This window comes from Cryptomeria japonica, chromosome 1 (genome assembly GCF_030272615.1).
Source record: "Cryptomeria japonica chromosome 1, Sugi_1.0, whole genome shotgun sequence".
NCBI classification, from domain to species: domain Eukaryota; kingdom Viridiplantae; phylum Streptophyta; class Pinopsida; order Cupressales; family Cupressaceae; genus Cryptomeria; species Cryptomeria japonica.
In genome coordinates this window covers 23,282,648-23,304,140 of record NC_081405.1, presented here as the reverse complement: position 1 = coordinate 23,304,140, position 21,493 = coordinate 23,282,648, and positions in this window count along the sequence as shown.

The following is a 21,493-nucleotide window of genomic DNA, read 5'->3' as shown; positions in this document are numbered from 1 at the left end:
GGATAGATTGCGGTCATTTATTAGATATTAAACATGTACATTATTTTTAGTAATTTGTTGTGGGGGCTCTTAAAAATTTATTGACAATTGGTTAAATATTTTAAATTTTTCTCTTATTTATATATGAATTTTTTATGTAGGGGTTCAACATACATAAAATGAAGTAGAAGTTGATCTAAATTTATATACTAAAGAAAACGAGGTTGAAGAACACATAGTTGATGTTAGGGACACGTTAGGGAGGAGGACCAAGTGCAAACAATGAATGTTGGAGAGGGTTCAAGATCGCTTCCTTCTACCATGGATGTGTTGAACCCACGATAGGACTGAGAGGGGAGGGGTGAACCAATCTGGGTCTTCTAAAATAGAACAATCAAATTATAAATAATATTTAATTGTTCTACGTCAATATTAAAAATCATAAACCATTAACACATGAACATTGGATTTACATGAAAACTCCAATATGGAAAACCATGGTGAGAATCATGCTCACAATATAGATAAAATTGATTACAATGTTTTAGGCTTATTACCAAGGAGCATCATGCACCTGATGGAATTGCAAGACTAAGGCACGCTACCGTAGGGCAAGATACTTGTACTTGCACAACTAAGGCACATTGCTTTAGGGAAAGATACAAAGAGTTTCCAAGAGACCCATTGTCTTTCAACAAAAAAAGGATAGAAAAAATAATATTAGAAGAATATTCTGATCATGAAATAGTCTTTGAACATCTGTGTCAAGTGACCAATATCATGGTAAACACATCTGAAATCAACCATTATCTCAGAACACTATCACACTGAATAAATCACCTTCAAATCTCTTCACAAACTTACTTTAGCACATCCGCAATATCAAATTTGCTTGCACATCATTTACATTTACTTCACATAAATTCACACTTTATCCCATACACAACTCATACATCCACACTTCTTAAATACAAGTTAGATTCATCAAAAACCTAGTTGAGGGTTAGCCATAGACAGTAAACAATATTGCACAAAATTAGGCACTAAAACCAAAAATACCCAAAGCGGTCCACTCCGGGAGAATGAGGGGACCCAAATCCATCACAATACATTCCTCCAGGTCAAGTCTAATGAATTGCACACACTAACACATCGTCCAAATTCGAAACCAAATGCAATGTGTAAATAATCAATAACACTCAGCAACCAGTCAATCAAAAGCATCCTTCAATGCAAATTACCTAATGCAAATCTCCACACACCATAGTGAGACCCATAACAATGTTCTAACTTATCCTCCAATGCATATCCAAATCAAAAAATATGATCCAATCAACGTAATCCAATTGGCACATTAAAAAAAATATCACAATTGGATATACCAAGCATAGACAGACATAACTCACTTGTAGAATAGAAACACCACCAAAGAATAAAACAAAAAAATTGTAGGAACCAAATAAAAAGTCCACCAAATCACAACACAAGATTCTACAAATTTAGAGGCCACCAAACATTTTTTGGACCAGTCTAACAAATGACATCACTATCAGAAAACAACAAACTTCTATTATCTACGAACCAAAAAAACTAAATGATGCAACATCCACAAAACACATACAATATATCTAAAAACATAAAATATAATACTCACTATCTGGAGTAATGTAAAGCATTCTACTGCTGGAGCATTAAGTACTCTTTCCTGCATGTTGAACTTGCCACAACTATAACTTTCTAACTTCACCAACACAAATTCAACAACAATACCAAACAAATAAAAATGCATCAAACTCAATAACAACACCACAAACTCAACAACAACAATAACAAACAGAGAAAATTGCAACAATACAAGATGATATTTGAACTAGATTCCATCCAGACCACAAAGTTTGGTATTAATGACAACATGACTCAAATTTCAAACAATCTCCCCCTTTGTCATTGACTTTGATAAATAAGCATAGTAACACCAAAAGTTCTCTCCTAACATTAAGAGTTCTCTCCCCCTTTGACATCAAAGACAAAGGGAACAACATGACATACCAATCTCTACATCATCCCTTCTGACACTACTGTCCAACAACCCAAAAAGAAACTAAATACTCTATTGCTCCCCCTGAGAGCAACAACATCATCAATCCAAGAGACAAAGAATAAGCTTTGAATCTCCCCTTGGACAGATGCACCTCATCTATGCATCTCGTTAGAGAAAGGAGGGGCAATGACCCCTAATTTCAACCTAAGATACTCAAAGGTATCCTTCCCCAATGCTTTAGTAAAAATGTCTACCACCTATTTTTTGGTAGAAATATATTCCAATTTGACTTCCTTTTCTACAACCTTCTCATTTAAGGAATGATACCTGTAGACACCTAAAATTGTCCAGTCTAATTAAATAAATATTTTATTTATTTAATTATTTTTAGCCTAATTCTTCTATTAATTGAATAAATCTTTATTTAATTAATTAATTAATTTATCCTCTTCTAGCCCTATTTCTCATTTAAATAAATACATTTATTTATTTAAATTACCCTTTTCCTAAATTAAATAAATATTTTATTTATTTAATCGATCCCATTTCCTCTATTAATTAAATGAATCTTTATTTATTTAATTAATTCATTAGCCTTTTCTACCCATGACACATGTCATTCATCTCTTAATTCATACACTACCTACCCCTTTCATTATTTTATTATTTTCTTTACCTACCCTCTAATCATAGCCGACCTTTTTTACACCTCTCAATCTTATCCTTCCATTTCTTATAGTGTCTTCTATATAAGGAGATGCTTCCTTCATTATCAAACCCCCGACTACGCTTTTGAACTGGCATATGCAATCAAGCCTACTTGCAACCACATTTCCGTTCTTTGTTGAGCTCTTGTGCACATATAAAATCTGAGAGCAAATATATCAAGCAAGATCAATGGAGATAGGAAGAATGGAGATCCAAACCCTATTGGACATGTGATGGTATAATCTTTGTGATTTCATTTGATTTGCATTGTCTTAGGTAATCTGCATATGTTATGGTGGATCTTTGTTATTGTTAGGCTAGGGTTTTGTGGTTGAATTCATTTAGTCTTTCAACATTGTTGTTATCCATTTTCACCGTATACAATACCAGATTGAGATATGTTTAGTTATTGAATGCATTACTAGATTCTTTAAAATATTTATAGCACTAATATTATCACACATGACGAAAACATACACTACTCGAATATCTTCAAGAGTTTGTTTGATCCACATAACTTGAGTACAACAAGATGCTACTACACTGTATTCTACTTTTGAAATAGATAGAGATTTTGAATCCTTCTTCTTACTTGACTAAGAGACCAACCTATCTCCCAATAAAAATGCACCTCCACTTGTGCTTTTCTATCATCAATACTTTTGGCCCAATCAATATATGTGTACACTTTTAGCATGAAATATCCATTCTTCTTATATCAGTTAGGAGCACCCACGCTTTTCTTCATATTGAGCTCAACCGATACAAAATGGCTAGACCTCCATACAATGTTCCCAAACACTACTCCTAATAATTTGCAATGGAATAGAAAATAGTGTATTGACAATCTTGTCAATAACCCACATATAACAACTTTATTCTTGCATCTCAGATTCCAGATTTTTTGTGATGAAGTAATTGTCAACCTCTTGCACGTAACATACCATTGGTACAGGTATGAATGGAAACACCAAGGTTTGGCACATGTACATGGGATTATATGGTTGCCAAATGCACGAAATATGGACACCCTTGATTGGAATGATCATAAGAGTATTGAATCAACAACAACCTTTTTTGAACAATACATCACAACATGGAATCCATGCAGTCAAGTAGAGCAGTCCAATAGGAAATATACATCTTCTATTTGCGATCCATGCCTAGAAAACACAAATGTCATTTTAAGATCTGAACCTACCACAAATTATACTTAATTATATAATGTTGTTCAATGTCATACAAAATGTTATGAATTTACTTGCTTGAAAAAAAAGGGTATAGTTGTTGAATATCATTACAAAGCTCCTTGGCCTAAACAACTAATTTCAACATTGACAATCGACCATAATAATAACCCATGCTTCCAACCAACAAGGAATGACAATCATCTCAATGTTCACAACCCAGCCATGTGTGCAATATGGAGGGCAAACGTTGATTTCCAGCTAGTCTGTTCAAAAAAGGCAGTCCTCCAATATATTTCTAAATATGCATCAAAGTCAGAATGCAAATCTGAGAGCTATACCGACATTCTTAAAAGAATTGTTGCTTCAACAAATACGAAAGACACAGTTTTATTAGCATATCAAAGATTTATGATGGGCATTATAGTTGATAGAGACATCAGTGCACAAGAAACTTGCCATATGCTACTCAAACTCCCCTTAATTTCATGTACACGCCAATTTGTCTCCCTCAATGTTGGAAAAAAGGTCTTTAGATGTGTCACTAACTTTGCTCAAGCTTCAAAGGCTTCAATTTGTTACATATCAACTTACATAAGAAGACCACCACAGTTGGCAGACATTGCTTTGCTTCTATTAGCCCAACAATTTTCATACAACCAACATCGCAAAAAAAGGTTAGTGGCTAAAACGCAAATGTCAAGCAATTGTAAATGTCTATCCATAATATAAATCCTTGCCTATTGAAGATGACACTACATTTGAATCTTTATGTTGGAGTGAATTGCTCTTGTACAAGCCTTTCTGCAACATTGATGTCAACATAGGAACATCAACAAAAGAAATTATAACAAATTGGAATCTCCTTCATGGTACTCATTACATCCGATGGCATGTTAATGGTGTTCAAGAATAGCCCACTTCTCAAAATGATGTCGATCCACATCTAGAAGATCTTCCACAATCTACTAATAAAGACCTTTACAAATGGGAGTTCCTTTCACAAATGGGTACTTCAAACACCTTTAATATAACTACCCTTCAGATGCTTGGCAGACGTGACTATGACCTCCATTTTGATTGGAATGCATCCTTGCTAGATCAATCACTTCATATTACTGCTCCTCTATTCATTTCAAACAAAAAAACTCAACAGTCCTACTTCTTGCTAACATTGATTTACTTCGCCCAAGTACTTATGAACTTGTAGCGAATCAACAACTCGCACTAGATATTATAACCTACCACAATACACACACTTTTCCTGTCTCTCCTTTACACTTAATTATCCAAGGCACATAAGGTACTCGAAAATCTTTCCTTATTAACCGCATACGAAGTAAGCTAAATGTTTTGAGCAATCCAAAAGAATTTCCATTGCTTGTTCTTGCTCCAATAGGTGTCTCCACATATAAAATTCAAGCAACAACAATCCATGCAGCCCTACGCATTCTTATTAGAGAGTATTGTCCTTTAACAGGGCATTCCTTGTTAATGTTTTAGGAGAAATGCAAACATTTACATTATATTTTTATTGACAAGATGAGTTTACTAGGTCCCCATTACTCCTCAAAGTTGATAATAGATTGCGCTAAGCATTTCCTGCTAGACAACATGAGCCATTCGCAGGCCTCTCAATTATCCTCGTTGGCGATCTCGGCCAATTACCCCCAGTTATGGACAGACCATTATATACATCGCACTCCACACCACTAGCTTTATGGCATTGCTTTACCGATATCATGACCTTAGATGTTTTTTTCCAGCAACAAGGTCTCTCTAATTTGTAGATACAATTCTGCACTATTTTGCAAAATGTACGCAATGCAACCCCGCTACAAACAGACTGTAAAATTTTGTAGTCTCAGTCAACCTCTACACTTACAACCAATCAAAACAGGCACTTTGACCAGAAAATACATTTATTTGCCACCAATGTACTGCAAAGTCACACAATATAAAAATGCTACAACAGTTATACTTGCCAATAGCACGAGCACCCGCAAGAATAACTACAAATAGAGACAAAACATGTGATGAAGATGAACAACTCCCATTAGAAACTCTACTTTCTATAGATCAGCAAGTGATGCTTATTGCCAATTTATGGATTAAAGTTGGACTTGTTAATGGTTTGTTGGGACAAATAAAAATGATTGTCTACGATCCAGGTTCAAAACCACCTGACTTGCCAAAATATGTGGTTGTTATCTTCCCGCATTACACTGGCCCACAGTGGGATACTGCCAACCCAAGATTTCTTCCCATTACACCAATTACTAGAGGCAACCACACACAAATTCCTCTAACAATGGCTTGGGGTATTACTATCCACAAATCACAAGGGATCACACTCAACTTTGCAACAATTGACATTGGAAAGACAGAAAAATAGGATCTCACATTTACTACACTCTCTCTCATCAAATCACTGGATGGCATCTGAATTAATCCACCCTTCACTTATAAGAGGTTCTCCAAAATGCAAGGTGGAGCTACAACCAATGTCAGGAAAAAATAAGAAACTTGGTTGCTAAAACTATCAAAGAACAGAAAGAACAGATACTTCCAAAAAAATCAACCCATGGTATCGTACTGTCATACTATCACCTATTGTATTTCGTTTTACTGTTTTTATTCAGTCCCACAGGTCCTCACCAATGCACCTTGCAGGATCAGACACAAATATAATATGTTGCATAACTGGTTCAAATAGATCCAGGTACTCTTTCATTTGTTTATGCAATACTTTTGCAGCTTAACATACTTGTATTTCTCTTTTTCTTTCGCAGGCTAACAAAACAGGTATGCACACCACCCCCATCAACACATTTCACTCTTTATTTTTTTATCATCATTCCTCTCTTTCCATTATACCTTTCTCACATTAAAGCATCTCAAGTGTTACTAATTCAATTCAAATCTTGTCGTCTATGTAGGACATCAATATAGCTTCACTTTCCTACACAGGAAAAAAGCCTATTTCTCCCTCTTTCGTCTTCTACTATTTTCTCACTAACTTTTGCTTCTTGTTTTTATCTTCATCATAGATTACACAACCTCTACATAGTTTACTCCAACATGATAATCACATACTGCTCATCTCAGGTACATAGCCCCCCCTTCTCTTTTCTTCAATTTCCACATTTTTCAAAGTTTACTTTCGCTCAAGGTTCTTTCACCTTCTCATTTTTTTTAGCTCCTTGCAGGTACAAACATAATTGACTGTATAACATTCTGGCAATACTATTATGGGGCTTGGAGGGTGGTTTGTTTCTCTTTTGGGACCAACACATCAAAATGGTTGGGTTTATACAGTCTACAATACTGTCCTTTCTTATTTCTCTAGAAATAAAATATGTGTTTAGCATTTATTGCAAACCATACAATACATCATTGTAATGACATCATTATGATACTTTATGATAATATACATCATGCTGCCATTAACAACATGGGGGTTGGTGGGTGGTTTACTTCATATTTGGGAACAAATTATTAAATTGGTTGGGTTATGTACTACGCAAGAAAAATAGTCCACATTGGCTCCAAACTAAGAAAGACAGCTATGTAAAATCAAAATACTAATACCTTGTGCTACTGTACATCATGTTGCCATTGGTAGCATGGGGGTTGGTGGGTGGTTTTGTTCATTTCTGGGAACATCAAATTACATTGGTTGGGTTTTGTACAACTACATTTTTTTATATAATAAACATTTCACTTCTTTGCTGCTCTCCTTCAAATCTCAGTTCACTGTGTTTCGCAACTCACACCAAGAATTCACACACCACAATATTACATTGTTTGGGTTTTGTATAGTTACATTTTTTCATATAATAAACATTTCAATTATTTACTACTCTCCTTCAATTCTCAGTTCACTGTGTTTCGCAACTCACACCAAGAATTCACACACCACAATAAAAAATCCAACAGATACACCTCACCTATTGGCATCCTATTGCAGGCTTTTCCCCTACAACTGCTAGTTTATTAGTCCCTGCCTTTAGGCGGGAGACTAATGTTTTAACTTCACTTCTATTAATTAATTCCTACCTCAAGACATGGTTTATCCTATGCTCCTCGCTAATTTTTCTATTAAAGTGGTCTTTTTTATAATAATTTTTATTTTATGATTGGTTGAATAGTTTTTTCCTGTAGTATTTTCTTTTATATTTAGTGAAAATCATTCAATATTTTAAGGTGCACATTTTTCCATTATGAGTTGTTTCTTAGTGTAGCGTCGTAAATTGTACGCACTTGCTAGGGTGGTACAATTTCACACCTAGTTTAGCACCCGCCTTGGCGCATTTTGCATTTTGCATTGCATTTCCCCTTTAGCACTTAATTAATTAAATTAATTAGGTCTAAGGTTCTATTTTATCATCTCCCATATCATAAAGTTGGGCCCTTTTCATTAAAGTGTGCCCCTTTCATTTTATTCTTCCAATACATCATTTAATCAAAAACCCTAATTAGGTTCTATTTTGAACTCGGAGGCTTGATTCGGGGGTCAAAACATCTCGAAATCAGCTGTAACTTCGGGATTCACTCTAAAATCATCATATCCGACGGCCCTGAAAATTTGGTAAAAAGTTGTCGGGACCATGGCGCCCGACGTGCACATGGTCCCGGACATTTTTCCCGAAATTTTAGGAGCACGATCCAATCATAAAATAAAGCTTAACCCCAAGAAATTGGCGGGAGATTCAATCTCTAGGTCGGCCAAAAGACGAAATTACGACCTAGGGTTTCATACATAAGAGCTCTCTTTCTTCATTTGAAAGGATTTGATTTTTGGTTTCAAGGACCTTCTATGCAGCAAAAGAGCAGATCTTTGAAGACTTCAACAACATTCAACATCCATCCATCAAGCATTCATCAATTTCATTCATCCATTTAGGGCTTTGAAGACATTGAAGAACAATAAGGGATCACCGACTGAAGATTGGCTTGTACCCCTCCCTTGGGGTTGGGTATGATTTCATGTTGGTTTCATGTCTTTGCATAAGCTTCATTATATCATTTATATTCATGCTTTAGATCTCTTTGCATCTTGATTTGGAGCATTTACATTATCATTTACAAGCAATTAGGGTTTACTTTCTAAGTTGCTCTAGCTTGCTTACTTTCATTTTAGGATCTTGCACACACACAAGGTCTGCACACACATTATTTTTACAATACAACTTGGCTATTCGTGGAGGTGGAAATCACCAAAGCGGGCGTTTGACTAAGGCAAAACCCTATATAGCCACCCACCACACCTTTTCAGATATAAGTGCAGGTTTCGGAATTCGGACGACGCCGCAGGTTGCAGATCCGGGAGAAGCAGGCCGAGACAGCACTCCACACCAAATTGCAGAGAAAAGGACCAGGACAGGGGCGTGGAGTGCCCTAGTCCTGCCAGGACAGGGGCACTGGGCGCCTTGGTCCCTCTGTCAGACAACAACTTTCAGCAACTTTCTGACAGCTTTTCAGGTTGCAAAACAACAGTTTTAGGGGCAGAATCAGGACAGTGGCGCCCGCGCCCCTTTCCCGAACATTTTCATTCATATTTTAACACCGGGTACGCATTTACATTCTTGTCTTGTCCTTGTGTTTACAGCTTTCCATAGTTTAAGTTCAATTCTGCAATCTTGTTATTAGTTCATACTTGCACTTTGGGGTTGGGAATTGAACTTGCATCATTTTATCTTTCAATTACAACAAAGGAATAGAAATCCTAATAGGTAGCCTGTGGCTCTCTCTTCCACAAAAAGAAGTAGCCAATTGTGTGATACCTCTAGGCTCTTTCGTATTCCACAAATGTGTGATTGAAAGTGAGATTAGGGCATGTTTGCTTAGTGTCACTTTTTCCCCCACACACTTAGCTGTGGATGTGTCTTCTGCATGCAACACTAAGATACTTGTTGGTGTCTTGTAGAATGGCTAATGTGCAGGCTCCTGGAAAAAAAACTAGTTTGTTGTTATTCTTTATTTTGCTTCTATTGAACCGTGTTTCCATATAGAAGTCTTCAACACTCAGGAAGAGAAAGGCAAAGATTCTTGCTGAAAATCTTCTGAAAACATAAGATACTGACATAATTTCAGCTGCAGGTATCATATAATCCCTTTGTTTTGTTATGTTAAAATTATAAATAAATAGAAAATGGAGAAATCGTGCTCCTAACTCAGATTGAGCTAACACTCTGAGAGACTACATCATTGCTTGTATTTTGACGGCTCATTTTTGGGTTTCTTCATTTACAAATGCACATTTTATGCACACCATACTCAGATGCCTGCTATTGCACTCTACATATGGTAAATGAAGGCTCATATTTCTCCATGCATGCTACTGCAGTTTGGGTTCCTTTCAATTTGTATGTATCTTATTAGGTATCATTACTCATTTTTATAACAGAAAAGTACTTCCTTTGGCAAATGAGGTCCAGGGAAAAGTGTATAATCTATAGCAAACAAATGATCTTATCTTTTCTTGCTTAGTCTGCAGTTTGGATTTTGCTTGTAATTTTTTTATTACATTCATTGTAGTACCCTAGCTGATTGAGACATAATCGCGCTCTTCACAAGAAACACCTCTATTTCCAAACAAAATTACAGTGCTCTTAGTAACAAAGCATTTTTAAATGAGATTTTGTAATGAAATTGTGGAGGCTTCACATTGATACACAATATGTTGTTGGGTAAAGTATTCGAAAAGTTTTTGTTTGTTTCAATTTGTTCATATTTCTATACCCTACTCAAAAGAATTAAATTTTGAACAAGCTGAGAGGATTTTGGCAAAAGTTGACAAGTCCGTCTTTACACTTGCCAAATGTATATGCCTAAAAATATGCAAGGCTTCATCAAAAAACCCATTTTGTAAACATCTAGTAATTATTGCTTTCCATGGTACCACATCTCGCTCAGGCATTTATTTGAAAAGTATCAAAGCTTAATCAAAAGCACCATCTTGTGCATATCCCTTAATCATTTTAGTCCATGAGGCCAAATTGAAATGATGTATGTTATCAAATAAATCAAGTGTCTCTTTTATGCTTCCACATTTTGCATACACATCTATTAGAGTAGTCACAATCACAACATGAGACAAAAATCCACTTTGGATTAGTATTTGATGGATCTCTACAAACTTTTCCAAGGCTCCCATTCTACCACAATTTGTGAGGATGTTGGTAATGGTTCTTGAGTTTGGCTTTATGCCTTCTAGTTGTATTTGCTTAAAAATCTCTAAGGGTTTATCACCAAGATTATTTCGCACATATCTTGTACTTATTGCATTCCATGATGCCACATCTCGTTGGGGCATTTCTTTGAAAATCCTTGGAGCTTCATCAAGAGCACCATTTTCTATATATCCTGTAATCATTGTGTGTGTGGGAAATGAGGGCGACAGAAACGTAAAAGTCCAGTTTCAAAAGGCCCACACACCAATGAGACTCTTGGTGCAAGTTATAGGAACTATAGTGAAATAGCTCAACTTCCCAAGGGGTGTCCCATTGTTCTCTATCTCACAGGATCCCTGAAGTCAATACCTTTGCTCTCAGATCACTGAGAAAAGTGACTTAGGAATGACAACTCCAAGAACGAGTGATGTTTGATTATTATGCATGAATACATTCCTAGATATGTATGATATTGAAACTATGATGATTAATCTAGCATAAAGATGATGATAGGATCAGATAATTATCCTAGCAATGATATACTAGTCTAACATGGATATTCTGTGATATTAGAATGCTTCTAAATGCTTATTAAGATGATTTATCAAAGAGAGGCTAAAATGCTTAGTAAAATGACTATAAGTTTGATACACAAAGATTTCTATATATCAAAATGAGAGAATGAGAGCTCTATTTATAGGAAAAATAGGGCAATGGATGGTCAAGATTAGATAATCTTAACAAAGGCCAGGATTGAAAGTTAATCAATTCATGTTCACAATTCTCACCAATGAAATGGTGACAATTGTCAACAAGAGGTTGCTTGAGAGGAGATGAAAGAAGCATTAAATTCTTGAGAAGACATGAAGGTTACCTTAGGAGGTAAGGGTTAAGGTTAGACTAGGGTTATTCAATGGATAAAGCTTTTACCCAAAGGATAAACTCTTGTGTAAGGGTTAAAGAAATAACCAAAATTGAAGCCATGAATGCTTGATGAGACCCTTGGGTTAGATGAGGGTTGAGTTAGAGAGAAAGTCTCTAATCATGCAAGAAGGTTGAGTTAACCATTAATGGTTAGGAAGACTTTGAGGGTTAACTTGTTGAGGACATAAAGCCTTTAATGGTTTTCAAAGACTTTGGAGGCTTTGAGAAGTGACTTCTCTTTTCTTAGGATTGTGACAATATTTAGGAGATGGATTAGGCTAAATTGGAAGTGATTAGAAGAATCTAGAAGGGGGGTAAGGAGGCAAATGGGAGATGTAGGAAAATGCAAGTGGAGGGAAAATGATTTAATTAAAATAAAATTGCTTTATTTCAATCAAATAGATACTGTATACGGTGAAAATGGATAACAACAATATTGAAAGACCAAATGAATTCAACCACAAAACCCTAGCCTAACAACAACAAAGATCCACCATAACATATGAAGATTACCTAAGACAATGTAAATCAAATGAAATCACAAAGATTATACCATCACATGTCCAATAGGGTTTGGATCTCCATTCTTCCTATCTCCATTGATCTTGCTTGATATATTTGCTCTCAGATTTTATGTGCACAAGAGCTCAACAAAGAACGGAAGTGTGGTTGCAAGTAGGCTTGATCGCATATGAAAGAGTGTAGTCAATCGATCAGGATGCATAGATTCATTTGGGTTGATAATGAAGGAAGTATCCTCTTATATAGAAGACATTATATGAAATGGAGGGATAAGATTGGGAGGTGTAAAAGATAAATGGTCGACTATGATTAGAGGGTAGGTAGAGGAAATAAGAAAATAATGAAAGGGTAGGTAGTGTATGAATTAAGAGATGAATGACATGTGTCATGGGTAGACAAGGTTAATGAATTAATTAAATAAATAAAGATTTATTTAATTAATAGAAGAAGTGGGATCAATTAAATAAATAAGAAATTTATTTAATTTAGGAAAAGGATAATTTAAATAAATAAATGTATTTATTTAAATGAGAAATAAGGCTAGAAGAGGATAAATGAATTAATTAAATAAATAAAGATTTATTTAATTAATAGAAGAATTAGGCTAAAGTAATTAAATAAATAAAATATTTATTTAACTAGACATGACAATTTTAGGTGTCTACATTTTGCCCCTCTTTGAGACAATGTAGCTTGTCGCGTTGTTTCAAAGAAGATAATATGAATTGATACAAAGTTTCCCCAAGATGGGAATGATGTGCCCCCTCGAGAGATTGGATGAAAATGTCTGAAAAGATCGTAGACAATCTCTCGATAAGAAAGAAAGGCTAGAATGGACTGGCTAGATAGGATAGAGTGACAGAGTCATGGGATAAAGAAGACTGACTCGGGAAATTAGGGCTACGGCTAGGGCTAGGGCAGTCTATAAAATAGACCACGAGGGGAAAACATCCTCATTGTCATCCACACATCTAAGAGATCAAAGTGCAGAGAGAAAATAAATCAGCAACAGTCAGCAGCGATGGCATTGGTTCACAGATTCGATCGCGTTCGCCAATTTCAGAGGCCAACAGATGCAGGAGAGCCGGTAAGTACCACAAAACCTCTTTGTACTTTGTCACAATAAATGTTGTCATTAATGCATGCTAGGTAGTGCAATAAATGCATTTTAGATATGTCAAGCAAGGTCAAAAAACACTTAGGTGCGTCTGTGCAATATGTAAGTGCGTTTATGTAATGAAAGTGCATTTATGTCTTCTAGGCCAAATCGGCAGTTCTGTGATGAACATACACTGTCGATTGGATAAGCTGCTAAGAGGATACACTCAAGCAAGTCCTCGAGGGAAGACTATGATAGCTGATAGGGCCAAGATTGACAATTCTGTGATAGAACATACGTTGCCAATTAGGAAACTACTCAAGAGGATACACTCAAGCAGAGGCCCTAGGATAAGATAGATCGAGGCACTTTGTGATGAATAGGGAGTACCAAGACATAGTACTTTGTGATGAACAGGGAGTACTAAAATATGAGCAACACTTTGTGATGAATAGGGAGTGCAAAAGTGAGCAACACTTTATGATGAACAGGGAGTGCAAAAACACGTAGTACTTTGTGATGACAGGGAGTACCACTAGGATAGAAGCAACACTTTGTGATGAACAGTGAGTGCCACTAGGATAGAAGCAACACTTTGTGATGAACAGTGAGTGTCACTAGGATACAGTATCATAAGAACTTAAGATAAAAAGCAGCATTTTGTGATGAACAAGGAATGCCATTTTGACTAACATAGTTGATTTGCTTGACTGCAGGAGTACCTACCTATGCTGGAGTCACGGGAGAGATTCCCGTCGACTCAGAGGTTGCGACCGGAGCTGACATTTGAGGACCGAGCTGCCATTGAGGTTATGGGTTTGAGATTTATTTTGTATGTGCTTGAGTTTCGGGCGAACATGGGTTTGCTGACTGTACTTGCTGAGAGGTGGCACTCTGAGACATGCACATTCCATTTGCCAATGGGTGAGATGACAGTCACCTTAGAGGATGTGTACAGGATTCTGAGGATACCGATTGATGGGGAGTTGATTCCCTATGATCGAGATGGAGACAGGGAGGCATTGAGATGAGTGTTCCGGGATCTAGGACTGGAGATGAGGGCAAGACATGTCGCCTGGGACACCATGACAGCGACAGGACTAGCGCTACTAGGAGTGCTAGGAGGAGTGATCAACGGGTTCCTATGTCCAGATAGGGTGACACGAGGGTTGGCTGTGGGTTGGGGGAGCGTCTTGGAGACACTGGTGACACAACATACCAGATATGCTTGGGGACCGTGCATGCTGGCACATTTATATTATGAGCTCCATCAGTTCGTCTACCATGGATCCGTAGGATTGGGCTGCAGAGTTACATTTCTACAGGTGTGGGCATATGAGCATCTTCTAGTGACAGGACCGATACATTTCAGAGGTAGGGGTCATGGATGCAGCTTTGTGCACTTGTATGATATGATTACATCACAGCCATGGATTGGTAGGTTGGAGTACTGGCTTTGAGTCCTCGATGAGATTGACACTATGATATGGAGGCCATACCGAGAGTGCAAGAAGTGGGAGGATGACGTAGTGGATCTGCCATACACTTTCAAGAGCAGATATCTGATTGGGCGGACACCCTATGTACTGGAGAGGCAGTTGGTAGACAGGGTATGCAGGCAGTTTGGCAAGATCCAGCAGATGCCACGGGGTTCCGGTATGTATGTGTGGACAGTGTGAGACCAGGCACACTTTGGACCACTATTATCATATGATCAGGCCATGATGCAGTTGGTAGAGATGGTGCCCATGCCATGGGATATGTGGCTTGAGATTGAGGATGCAGGGATGGATGCAGAGTATACTGCATATTGGGTAGAGCATCCATTTCCACGCTTGACAGATCCAGGAGAGCTGATAGATGGAGATGGCAGAGGGGATGAGGATGATGATGGAGATGGTGGGGGTACAGGTTGACGGAGGAGGCGGGGTGCAGTAGGAGAGAGGAGGGTGGCTCTGTGGAGAGAGGGTGGAGAGGAGAGACAGGCTCGGGTGGTGAGGGGTCGCGGTGGGTTGCTATTACAGGTGCTAGTAGCACAGGGTCCTAGACAGGTGCAGGGACAGGTACAGGGGCAGGGGCAGGGGCAACCACATGAGCAGCCATAGGTATAGGCATAGGTACAGCCACCAGTACAGGGGCAACCACAGGTACAGGGGGCTGAGGAGGAGGATGAACTATTTGAGCTGAGGGAGATCTGCCAGGGACAGGCAGATGAGATCCAGGAGCTAGAGAGGGAGAGGGATCGACTCAGGAGATAGCTCAAGGACACTGAGCGAGAGCGAGATCAGGCTATCCAGCGCTACACTAAGGCTAAGACAACACTAAGAGCTAGGAGGCAGGTGGTAGAGGACACAGGGGCTGGATATGCTTATGTTCTGCGGGCAGGGGACGAGATAGGTTATTGGCAAGACCTATACTACGGGGCAGTGCCACCAGAGCAGCAGGCAAGGAGCTTCCACAGACCATCGCGGACAGCGACGACCATTGGAGGGAGTCACAGGAGACAGACGTCTAGTGGTGGGGTCATGGGTCCTCCACCACCACCAGATAGAGGGGACATGAGAGATGATCTTGGGGTGGGTCCTTCTAGGGCTCAGACTCCATCGAGGCCAGGTGGATTTTAGGGAGGGAGTTCATCATAGCCTTAGAGGGCTCTCTATGTATCAGTTTTGTACCATTTTTATATGATGATGTAGACACCTTCGGGTGATTTGTAGCCATATGATTTTGGCATCATTGTATCATGACACTTAAGATTATATATATATGAGATGATTCATCTTTGCGGTAGCTATATGCATGTGTACCTATGTGATGAGTTGTTTCATGATGTATGTTTCTATGTGATGTTTATGTTATGGATGCAAATATGTAGATGATGAAATGCAATATTTTTGTTCTTTTATGTTTTTAATATGTTATGCTAATGCAAATGTGAATGTATGAAATGCAGATGAATATGATAATGCAAATGTAAAATGTGCTAACATGTGTTGTGTGCAGAATGTGATGCAATTGTGATATCTATATGTATGTATGAAATGCTTATATGTGGTAATGCAGATGCAACTACATGAAATGCAAATATTTTTGGTGTGTCATTATACTCAGTCGTGTGATAGTAGGCTACATGGACTCGAGAAGGATGATGGAGGTCAATCAAGAAAGGGGGATGAAAGATAGAAGATATGGAAGTGAAAGAGCTTCTTGTGCGTTATCATCATTGAGCTTTATTATGGCAAGATACGTTATGACAATTGAGGCATATGTTTGACCCAGAAAGTCATTGTACCCATTTGCATGGAGATAAGACAGTCACAAACAAAGAATGCCCCAGTTCACACTAGACTCACAGTGTCCTCATATCCTTGGACAAGTCATAGCATTACTAAGAGACAATCCATAGACAACAAAGAAAAATAGGTGACGATACCCCATCCTCGCCTTTCTAGTCAAACACATCCTAGAGATAGAATCTCTAGTTAGAGACATCCTGGAAAAGCTAAAAGACATGTCACCAAAAGATAAAATCAAAAATGAAAATGAAGACTCGACACCAACTTCCACTGTAGTCCTCAAGTTTAGTGTCTCTTGTCACTTATATAAGTCTTATTTGATTGTGGTCACAATGTTTACTTTCACAAAAAGGATAGATAGCACTGAACCATATGTTGTTTGAGTCTGTTGAAAGATTTGATTTGTTGATGCCCATTGTTGCTATAGTGTCTCATCTGAAACTGACTGACTCCATGAAACTGATACTTTATTGCGGATCTATGATGCGAATGCTGCTTTATTGCGGATTGTGCGTGGATAGACTGAAGAAAAGTAGAAGAAACTGTACTCCTCAAAACATGTGATGCTCTTAGTTCCACACCCATCACTAGACGTAGGATTTGCCCTAGCCACAGATAGGAGTTGATTTATTAAGAATGGAAAGGGGTGAAAGGAAGGTTTATTATGAATGGCTAACTAATCTTGGGTAGATCAATAACAAGCCATGATGGGAATGTGTAAGTTTATTATGAATGGATAGGTTGTGAGTGTGTGCAAAGTGAAAGGATGAAATGGAATCCTGAAGGAGGGAGGAGCAATGTCTCTACGCATGGCGCCGGTAACCCGGTTTTCACCATGGTACTTGCCCAGGGCGCCACCAAAGTGGTTTTCACCGTTGGACGAAATGTTTTGTTTTTTTCTGTTTACTTTTTTGGATTTTTCAATTTTTTTGTTGTCACAAGGCACCTGTTTGCTAGGTTTTCACCAAGTAACAATTTTTATGTTTTATGATTTTTTTGTATTTTTGAATTGGGATACTCTGAAGAGCTATGTGTAAAACCTACGAAGGTGCATGTTGTTGGTAGGATCATCCAAAGGTTCACCCTCTGTGGTTGAGAGCTCATATGCACCAGATCCATATGCTATTGTAATGATGTAAGGACCAAGCCAGTTTGATTCGAACTTGCCCTTCCTCTCTCTGTCTTGCTGATTTTTAGGATTTTCTCCAAGAACTAAGTCGCCTACCTCAAATGTGTGAGGCTTGACTTTGTGATTGTAGTTGTGACTCATTCGTTGTTGATAAGCCTTGAGATGATTAAAAGCAGTTTGTCTTCGTTCATCTAATAGTTCAAGTTCTTGTAAGCGAAAGACCCTGTAGTCTTCATCACTGATAATGTTTTGCAAAGAGACTCGTAAAGAGGGTAACTCGACCTCAATAAGCAAGATAGCTTCAGTGTCATAGACAAGTGAATAGGGTGTAGCTCCTGTAGGTGTTCGGACGCTTGTGCGGTAAGCCCAAAGTGCGAGATTAAGTTGGATATGCCAATTGCGGCCAGCGTCGTCGACTGTCTTTTTCAGGATTTTAAGGATTGTTTTATTAGATGCCTCAGCTTGACCATTGCCTTGGGGATAATAAGGTATGGAAAAATGATGGGTAATATGGAAGCGGTCACAGAGTTCATAAACATCCTGATTTTTGAAGGGACGCCCGTTATCGGTGATGATGGAAACAGGAATACCGTATCGACAAATGATATAGTTGAGAATGAATCTAGCAATTTGTTTTCCAGTTACTTGTGTGAGAGGAACGACTTCGATCCATTTTGTGAAATACTCTGTGGCAGTGATAATGAATTTATGACCATTGGAAGAAGGAGGGTGAATCTTGCCTATGAGATCGAGTCCCCACTGACAAAAGGGCCAAGGAGTCGCAATTGGTTGAAGTTCTTGTGCTGGCACATGAATTAGGTCTCCATGAATTTGACACTGCTTACATTTCTTGACAAACTGATATGAGTCTTTTTCCATATTGGACCAGTAATATCCAGTTCGAATGAGTTTCTTGGCTAAGGTAGGACCACTAGAATGTGGACCACATATCCCTTCATGAACTTCACGCAATGCAATCTAAGCTTCGTCCCCTTCTAAACATCTAAGAAGAGTGCCATCTAGACCTCGACGGTATAGGATATCGGCTAAAATGACATATTGAGAAGATTGGTGAATGAAAGTGCGACGTTGATTATTGGATAGGTCAGGAGGTAGGATATTGTCACGAAGGTATGCAAAAATGGTACCATATAACCGGGACTCAGGACCGACAATACATATCATCTCGGTAGGAGTGATTTCATATGAGGGAACCAAAAGGTTATCCACCAAGAACTCATAGTGGGTCTCATTCAGTGGTAGATCAATTAGTGAAGCAATTGTAGCCATGGCATTCGCAACTCGATTCTGCTCTCTTGGTATCTGCTCAAAGTCTATCTTCGTGAAATGTTGTTTCAAGTCATCCACCATCCTTTTATAGGGCATTAATTTCTCGTCCTTTATTTGGTAGTCATCAGTTGCTTGATGAATTACAAGTTGAGAGTCCCCCAAAACACAAAGTTCCTGGATCTTCCACTGAACTGCAATCCGTAATCCAGTTGTTAATGCCTCATATTCTGCTATGTTATTAGTGTATGCGGGAAAAGTGGGCTGATAAAACTCAATATGTGAAAATATTGCTTGTCCACACACACACATAGGACTTCTTGGTGCAAGCTATGGAGTAACGACGTATTACTCAGCTTCCCAAGGTGGGTCCCATGGTTCTCTATCTTACAATGTCCCTCAAACCAATGTTTTTGCTCTCAGATCACTGAGAAAAATGGTTTAGGGATGGCAAATGCAAGAACGAGGGATGATTTGATGGATTTTAGTATGAAAGGTATGCTAAACTATGTATGATTTTAAAATGAAATAAACTAAATGATAAGATGACAAGATTAGTATGAGTACTATTCTAACATGATATATTTAGTCTATGATTGAGCTAAAATGATAAAGAAAGTATTCTAAACATGCATATTTAGACTAATTTCTATTCTGAAGAGAGGCTAAATGATGAGCATAAAATGATATATGAGAGCTTGAGTGTATTTGAGCATAAGTATGATACTACAAATTTTGAGGATGTTTAAAATGGAGGAATGAGAGCTCTATTTATAGCAAAAACAGGGCAATGGATGGTCAGGATTGAAAGAGTTGATCAAGGGTTGAGTTTGAAAGTTGGGGATCCATGTTTGCAATTTGCACCAATGAAATGGTGACAAGTGTCAACATAGGGTTGGGTTGAGAGAAGGGGTTGGAGACATTAAATGCCTAAGAAGACCTCATGGTTATCTAGAGGGTAAGGGTCAAGCTTAAGTTAGGTTTACCCAATGGATTAAGATTTAATCCTAGGATAAACCTTTGTGCAAATGATTAAGAGATAATCATGGTCAAAGCATTAAAGGCCCGATGAGACCTTTGGGTTGGGTAAAGGTTGAGTCAAAACAAATTCTTTAATCATGTAGGAGGGTTTGAGTTAACCATTAATGGTTATTGGAGACTTTGGGGGATTAAGTGGTTGAAGGTTGGAAGCCTTTAATGGTTATCAAAGACTTTGAGGAATTAAGTGGTTGAAGGTTGAAAGCCTTTAATGGTTATCAAAGACTTTGAGGTTTTGAGAAGTGACTTCCCTTTGCTTAGGGATGTGACAAAGTTTAGAGGAGGGGTTAGGTTAATTAGAAGCGATTAGAAGATTCTAGAAGGGATTAGAAAGGGGTTTAGGATTTTGCAAGTGGATGGAGGGATAATAGGATTTAATTGAAATAAAGTAATTTAATTCAATTTGGTTGCAATTTGGGGAAATTGAATAAATTAGATTTATTCAATTTTAGGATAACTATTTAATTAAATTTGAATTTAATTAAAAGTGGATAGGGGGGATTTAATTGAATAAAATGATTTATTCATTAAATGGGTATAGTGAATTTTATTTAAATAAATTGAGTAATTTACTTAATAAAATAGAAGAATGTGGATAATTTAATTAAATTGGATTTAATCATATAGAGAAATGAACATAAAATATTCATTTAGGAATATGGTCATTTTTATACGTCTACAATTAGTGCAGGGAAATGATAATCGATATGATTTTGGTATAGAATCCCCTTGAGGAGTTATGAAGAGGATGCCAGCTCCTACTCCATGTTGTGTGTATGAGCCGTCAAAGTATAGTTGCCAAGGCTTTGCATGTGACACTGTTAAAATGGATTCATCTGGAAATTCTGAAATTAGAGGAACATCATCTAACATGGGAGCATCTGCTAACTGATCTGCGATAGCTTGTCCTTTTATTGCTTTTCTGTCCACATACTCGATGTCGAATTCACTCGGGAGCATCACCCATTTGGCTAGTTGCCCAGTAAGTGTTGCTTTATTGAGAAGGTATTTCAATGGATCGATCCTTGCAACCAACTTAGTTTTATGAATTAGCATGTAATGTCATAATTTATGTGAAGCAAAGACCACAACAAAACATGCACGCTCA